The 8205-nt window shown below is 38.2% G+C and overlaps 1 pseudogene; it reads right to left on the bottom strand.

Annotated features, from left to right (window-relative positions):
- Positions 1-6257: 6257 nt before the first annotated feature.
- LOC101957934 (RING-box protein 2 pseudogene) lies at positions 6258-6587 on the bottom strand (annotated as a pseudogene).
- Between the last annotated feature and the right edge of the window lie 1618 nt (positions 6588-8205).

Below are 8205 nucleotides of genomic sequence, written 5' to 3'. Positions count from 1 at the left end.
AGGCAAGTTGAAAGCTCTGGTACCTTGTGAATAAGAAAGGAAAGGCTGGTTTCCCAATAGCAAAAAAGGGCAATAAATATAACCTAGATATTGGGATTTTTGAAAAATCTTGCTCTGCATTTTGATTTTACACATGCAGTAATTAGCTAAAGCCTGTGTACCTTGAAATATTTTTGTCAAAATATTACTGAAAAGCAAATGGGATTCATTCTTTGTAATGTCGGGAATTAGTCAGGGAAGGCTAACTGCTGTCGTCAAGCTCCCCCAAGCTCAGAGGTTTAACATAATGAAAGTTGATTTCTGTCTCACATCACAGCATAAGGGGAGGGCAGGCCGACTCTGCTCCAGAAGGTCATTCCAGAACTTGGGCTCCTTTTGTCTTGCAGTGCCACCCTATTATATTTCCTTGTAGCTCTCTCTACTCATCTGGAAGATGATGAAAAAGAACACAGTGGCTTAAAAATCCCCTCGTACAACCTGTGTTCTTTTCATGTATGCACACTTCATAGGTGCTCCAGGAGGTGAACCTTAGTCCCTTCCTTTGAGGGTGACTGTACTTATTGACTTGCTTCTAAGAAACAGAAAATAATGGAAGTATGACCTCTGGACACTAGATCATAAAAGCTTCCTGCTTCTGTTCTCTCTCTTTCTCTCTCACTTGCTCTTATTTTCTCTTTATTTCAGGTTTCTTACTTTGGGGAAAGCCAGCTGCCATGTCACAAGGACACTCAGGTGGCCATGTGGGACAGGGGTTCCTGTGGTGAGGAGTGGAAGTCTTTGCCAATTGCCGCTAAGGGAATGAGGCCTCTGGCCGACAGCCACATGGATGCTGCACCTCAGAAGGGGAACCTCCAGCCTCAGCAAAGCCTTCAGATAAGACTGCAGCATCAGCGGATGTCCTAACCACAACCTCACGATAGACCCGGAGCCTAAAATACCCAGGAACATCACTCCCAGAATCCTGACCCCTAGAAATTCTAGGTGAGGGTAAATATTTGCTATTTTAAGCTGGCGAGTGTCAGAATGAATTTGTTTTACAGCAATGAATAACTAATATAAAGAATGAAGAATGGTGTGTGTGGGAGAGTTTTATAATACTGGTACTGCAAGAACCAGAAACTTACTTCCTACCCCATTTTACTGAAGAGCTGAGTCACATGGTCACACCTAACAATCTATCTTTGGAAGAAGCTGGGAAATAGAGTCTCATTGTGTGGCCAGAAGAAAAGGAGGCACTAATCAACAGCTGGCTAGTCTGCCAGATTCAGGGAATTTACATGTGGGAGTCTAGACCACAAGGCTCCACTGTCTGCTTATCCAAATTCAGACAAAATTCTTAGAGGAAATAAGCCTTTGAAACAGCCTCTCTTAGAGAGGGATGCCAAATATCTCTGGAGTTACTCAGAAAAAATATGAAGAGGCTTTAGTTTGTCTGATTTACTAGTGCTGTCATAACAGTAGTAGTAGCAGCAGCAGCAGCAACACTACTCCTGACAGCCAAACACTGAACACTGAGGCGTTGCGTGAAACATTTTTATTAGTCATCACGATAGTAGAGTGATGTGTTAGTCAGCTTTCTGTCACTATAACACAATACCGGAGGTGATTAACTGCTTTGGCTCCAAGTTTTTGGAGATTTCAGGTCAGGATTGATTCGTCCTATGGATTTGAGCCTGTGGTGAGGCAGCACATCATGGAGGGAATGGGTAGTAGTGCAAAGCCAACCACTTCATGGCGAGGAGGCAAAGAGGAGAAAGGGGCCAGGGCCTAACGATTCCCTTTAGGGGGATGTACCCAGTGACCTAAGGACCTCCCTCTGGACCCCTACTGCCTGAAGGTTCCACCAGCTCTTAATAGTGCCACCTTAACACGTGGTCTTTGGGACCACTCAAGATCTGAATATAGAAAATGAGGTAGGTACAATTATCTCAGTTTCCAAATGGGGAAAATGAGACACAGAAAGGTTTGGCAGCATGCTCAAGGACTCACAAACATTTCTGCAAATTGGAGTCCAGCTCTTTAACTTAAATGCATATCTCTCCAGAATTAGGCTCAAGACCTGTAAGCAGGTCACTGTGGATGTTGAAGGCAGGGACAGACATCCCTGGGAGTGTTCAGTGTGGCAGTATGGAAGGATTTCTGATATGCCTCCCAGGGTTGATGGAATGAGGGTCTAGGAGGCACTTCCTCACTGGATGGAGCATGGGGCACTGGATGCTTGAGACACAGATATCATTCTGCTTGAGCAGGTAAGAAGACATCAACTCAAGACAGAACTCTGATTTGGCCAAATTCATACATTTTTAAATTTAGTACACTTCTAGGTAGATGTACTTCAGTTTCTTCTTCTATATAATAAATATCTGCCATATGGGCTTGCTGTATGTATGACAAGCTTGAATGAAACAATACATCCAAAAACATCTGAAATACTTTCGGACACACAATCCACAAATCTTTTTTTGGAGGGGGCATACCAGAGCCATTTTTTTCCCTAGAGAATAATGACATATTTTATTTACCATTGTATTCTTAATGCCAAGTACTATACCTGACACGAGACGATTGCATAATACATTTCTATTGAAGGCACAGGTAAAATGATAGAGTGATTTTTTCCCTCAATCTTCTTGGGAACCAGGAGCTCAGATCAAGATGTGCAGTCTCATCATCATCTCTTTCCTCTTGGTGTGCTGCTCAAGAGTTCATAAAGGGCTCTCACTCATACCACCTCATGCCGGTGCCCCATCAGGATATTGCCCCTGCCCGTGCCCGGAGCAGTGGGAGGCAATGCTTATTAAAGTACTTTGTCCAATTCAGGATTGAATGAAATCTAACAAACTCAGAGAGTGCCCAGGGGAGAGCAATAAAAATTGATTAAACAGACCTTCTACAGAAAGGTTAGGAGAATTGGGATTATTTTAGCAAGAGCAGCTTGCGGTGGGGCGGAGGGCATGGGGGAGGCTAATACATTTTCAAGTATCTAAAGAATATCTTGTGAAACTTTGTGGTTAGCAGTGGGGTAGTTCCATGGAAGACAGAAAAGAAGGAATTTTGATGACTTTCCTGTCTGACATGAACACGCGGTCTTTCGCCCCTTCTCTGCCCAGGGGGTTATGGCAGCCTACTTGCTCTGAAAAGTTTTTATTACATTAGGACATATTCTTAGGACTGTTGTGTCTCTCAGGTACTGTGACGTCGTGGGGCAAAGGAGGGAAGAAACATTTTAATTAAGTAAAAGATTAGACTAAATTAATTCCTTGACTTGGCAGTTTGAAAGGAGAAAGCTATGAGCCCAATTAATTAGAGACCCCAAAGATGTTCCAAAGACACCAGCCCACCCAAGGGTTCTCCAGTCTGCCTTGTCAATCTGCTACATTCCATGAACAGCGTACTCTTTTCTCCCTTGCTCCATTATCCTATAATATTCATGGATAAGGGAAGGTTTCCTAGGAGAGCAGAAGCTTGGAAATGGAACTCCTACTATCACCAGGACTATGTTATTTCTTGCCTGAATTGAGTTACATTAACTCTATATGGTTTGCTAACCTAATGGATATTTATAAATGATTTGTATGTGTCAGGAATTTTGTTAAGCACTGGGATATATTGGTGAATTTTATATATATATTCAATATATGTAATACAAGTAACAATATTGTCCCCCTGTCTGATCCAATAAACCTTTACTCCTCCCTCAAACACATCCCTCTCCCATTGTTAGTCAGCATCTGCATATCAGGGACAACATTTGGCTAACCCAAGGCTTAATACATGGCCTATGGTCCAGTGGGGTATACAGACAATTCAAAAAGCAGTTGTAATGTAGTAAGGTATGAGCCATAAACACATATGAGAAACAGACCTGACCCAGAGTCAAAGTTAGGGGAAGCTCTTTGGATAATATGATGCATAAGTGATCCATGAATGATGAATGATGTTATCAATTGTTGTTAATTCCTTCTTTGGCCACATACTTGGGCCAGATAGCTCTTAGTTTGGAAATAAATGTTCTTGTTACCTAACCCATTCAGTCTTCTTCTCCCATTTACAATTTTTCATTTTGTTTTAGAATGATTAGGTCCATAATCTAACCAATACTTGCTTTATTTTAGATTAGATTAATATTGATTATGTTAATAATTATAACATTAATAATGCAAATGATTATATGCCAAGAATAAACTTTGCCTTGAAGCACTGTGTTGGTAAAACATCCAGGAAGCCCACATGTTAATGTACTTTTGAGTTTTTCTACACATGGAGTATAACTTCCCATTCTTGTGGCTGTACATGATACACTGGTGTGTATTCATATATGAACATAGGAATATTATGTCTGATTAATTCTACTGTCATTCCCATTTCCATTCCTCCTCACTTCCCCCTACTCCTCCCTGTCTAATCTGGTAAACCTTTACTCATTTCAAGTTTTACTCATTCAAAATTTTCCGAGGAATCTCCATACTGCTTTCTAGAGTGGTTGCATCAATTTGTATTTCCACCAGCAAGCTATGAGCGAAACTTTTCTTCCACATCCTTGCCAACATTGTTACTTGTATTCTTTATAATTGCCATTCTGACTAGAGTGAGATGAAATCTCAGTGTAGTTTTAATTTGAATTTCTTTAATTGCTAGTGATATTGAACATTTTTCATATATTTATTGAATGATCATATTTCTTCTTCTCTGAAATGTGTGTTCAGTTCCTTTGCCCATTTATTGATTGAATTATTTGTTTTTGTTTTTCAGTGTTAAGTTTTTTGAGCTCTTTGTATATCCTGGAGATTAATACTATCCATTGGTCATTCAGTAGTGTACTATTTAGTATCCAGGTGTTAGAGTAGCTTCTATTTTCATTTTATTGTTTGTTTCTAATTTCATTCCATTTTGATCTGATAGAATTCAAAGTATTTATTTTTTTGTATTTGCTAAGAGTTGCATTGTGATCTAAGATATGGTCTATTTTAGAGAAGGATCCATGTGCTGCTGAGAAGAAGGTGTTTTCAGTCACCAATGGATGAAATATTCTACATATCTTTTAAGTCTAAATTATTAATTATATTTTTTAGTTCTACAGCTTCTTTACTTAGTTTTTGTTTGGAGGATCTATCCAGTGGAGAGAGTGGTATTATTGTGTTGTGGCCTACTTGCTTCTTGATATTGAGTAGGGTTTATTTGATGTGCATAGATGTTCCATTGTTTGGGGAATAAATATTTATGATTGTGTAATTCCCTTAAGCAGTATGAAATGTCCTCCTTTCCCCCTTATGATTAACTTTAACTTGAAGTTCACTTTATCTGATATGAGGATAGAGAACCCCTGCTTGTGATACATGTGAATGATAGGTTTTTTTTCCCCCCATCCTTTTACCTTCAGTCTGTGGATGTCTTTGACTATGAGGTGAGTCTCTTGGAGACAGCACATTGTTGGTCTTGTTTTTTTTTCTTAAAAAAAAAGCAGAATAAATAATTTATTAAGGCTCTGGGTGATTAACTTTTTAATCCAATGCTACAATGGTAAACAGTTTCCATTTATTAGTATTTTGCCTAAACATACAATAACAGCATAATCTGACCTGAACTAGAATATAGCTCTGTCCTTTAATACTTAATGATTTAACTGTGAGGTAAGTATAGATTTTGGTTTTCTTAATGAGTCAAAGATAAAAGAATAACTTCAAAGGCAATCAAAATTCCATTTTCCTGAAAGTTAGATTTTATTTACCCTGTTCACTCATCCAAAATCAAAATTATCATTATATCAAACAAGGATGTCATGAATTGTTCCTGCTTCCCATGAAAATATTAGGAAACTTTTGAGGATAAGAGTTGGATTTTAAATTGCACTTTGTTACTATACCATTCTCTCTCTTTTTAACTGATCAGCCAGAAGCATGCAGAAAGCTCTGTTGTGAATGGAACTGTTTCAACAGTCCCTTGTATATAGATAGTCAATTATAAATTTCATCCCACCTGGAATTCTTTCTTTTTCAGCACTTTAAGCAGCAAGTGTGACACATTCCACAGAGGTAGGAAAGACCATCTCTAATAGATTATCTTCTTAATTGTAGAGAATTTTGAAAATTAAAATTGTTGAAATGCTTAACCATGTCTTTGATGAGTCCCAAAGGACAACAGATCTGGTGACTCCTATCTGAAGAATCAGTTCCCTGGAGTGTTCTAGGCTTTGCTGGGTTCTTGACAGCTGGATCTACTAGGGCTACGGACAGCTACACCAAGAAAGCACACTCACTTGCCAATTCTTTCGACCACCCAGTCCTGTTGGCAGAGAGGGCAGTGATTGTTCTGTTTTACCCACAGGGACATGCAGCAGTTGTGGAAGGAATGATTACACTCTCCCCAGACCACAACACAATCTTCTTGTTTGTTTTCAGCTTGACATCTAAGACAGGCATCCTGGTCCCTGCAGATGGCTCCTGTATTGCACTCTACATCCCAGCTCCACATGACAAATGCATTCCACTTCTTGAGCAAAAACATTTTGTCGCTCCTGACTTGAAGCCTGCACTCCTGGAGTGTGATGACAAAATGCAGAGCTCCTCACCCTCTTCCATGTCAGCCATGGTGGCAGCTTGGAGCCCACAGGAGGACATTGGGTTAAAGGAAGTGGGTGGCTATGGTAGGTCTGTTGGGGCCACCAGATAGACAATATCCTGGGTCTTGTTTTTTAAAGCAATCTTCCACTCTATGTCTTTTGATTGATAAGTTTAAGCCATTTACATTCAATATTAATGTTATTATTGAGATATGATTTTTTATTCCCTTTCATTTTGATTTATTTCTGGTTTTGAATGTGAATTAATTTTTCCTTTGATGGACTATTCTTCTAGAGTTTTGCTGGTTTTCACTTTTATTTTTTATTTCTTCTTTACAAAATATCTTTTTGAGTGTGTTTTGTAGTGCAGGCTTTCTAGTTGTTTCTAGTTGATAAACTTTTGTTTATCATGGAAGGTTTTTAGTTAATCATGAATTCTAAAGCTTAATTTTTCTGGGTATAGTATTCTTGGCTGGCATCCTTTTTCTTTCAAAGCTTGGTATATATTAATTGAAGACCTCCTAGCTCTGAGGGTGTGGGTTGAGAAGTTAGCTGAGATCCAGATTGGTTTCTCTCTAATGTGGCCTGTTGTTTTTCTCTGGAAGCCCTTAAAAATTCTATCCTAATTCTGAATGTTGGGCATTTTCATAATAATTCGTCTTGGTGTGAGTCTATTGTAATTTTGTATATTTGGGGTCCTGTAAGCCTCCTGTATTTTATTTTCCACATAATTTATTAGTTTTGGATATTTTTCTGATATTATTTATATTGAAAAGTTTGTGCATTACTTTGGTTTGTATCTCTAAGCCTTCATATATTCTGATAAATCTTAAATTTGTTTTTTTTAGGTTACCCAATATTTCTTGCAAGTTCTCTTCATGGTCTTTTAGCATTTTCTCCATGGTCAAATTTGTCTTCAAGATTCTATATTTTGTATTTGTTGTCTGAAACTCTGTCTTCCAAGTGATCTAGTCTGTTGGTGATGCTTTCAATTGAATTTTTAATTTGGTTTATTGATTCCTTCATTTTGAGGATTTTTACTTGATTTCATTTCAGACTCTCTATCTCTTTACTGAAGTGTTTTTTCACTGCCTGTATTGTTTCTCTGATTTTACTTCTTATATTGTTACCTCACAGATCATTTTAACTATGTACCTTTTAAACTCCTTTTCTGATATTTCTTCCAGTGTGGTATCAATGGATTAGAGTACCTTGGTTTATTTGGGGTGATTTTTTCCCTTGCTTTTTCATGTTGTTTGTGTGTTTACCCATCTAACAGTATGGATCTGAGGTAGTAGACTACCCTGTAGACTTATAGTGTCTCTGAAGGATCTTGCGCCTCACCATTTAGGGAGAGACAAATAACAACAATAACCAATGCAAACAATATATGTAGCATTAAAACAAATAGTTCCTGCTGTGATATCTACAATGTTAATTATCACAATAAACAGAAATGATACAATTGGCTATTGCTTACAATAAAAACAGTAAGTTTGCAAAAGGGTTTACAATTTTGAATTGTGAATAGAGAGAGAACAGAAATGATATAGAATGTGATGATTATGAAGGAGAAGGAGAGAAGATAGAAGTAAAAAGTTAAAGAAAGAGTAAAAGAGGGAACAATAGAGATTTAGCCACAAGCA

Source organism: Ictidomys tridecemlineatus, chromosome 1 (genome assembly GCF_052094955.1).
Source record: "Ictidomys tridecemlineatus isolate mIctTri1 chromosome 1, mIctTri1.hap1, whole genome shotgun sequence".
Classification (NCBI taxonomy): domain Eukaryota; kingdom Metazoa; phylum Chordata; class Mammalia; order Rodentia; family Sciuridae; genus Ictidomys; species Ictidomys tridecemlineatus.
The sequence above is the reverse complement of the archived record's forward strand: the minus strand, read 5'-3'. Positions and strand labels throughout refer to the sequence as shown.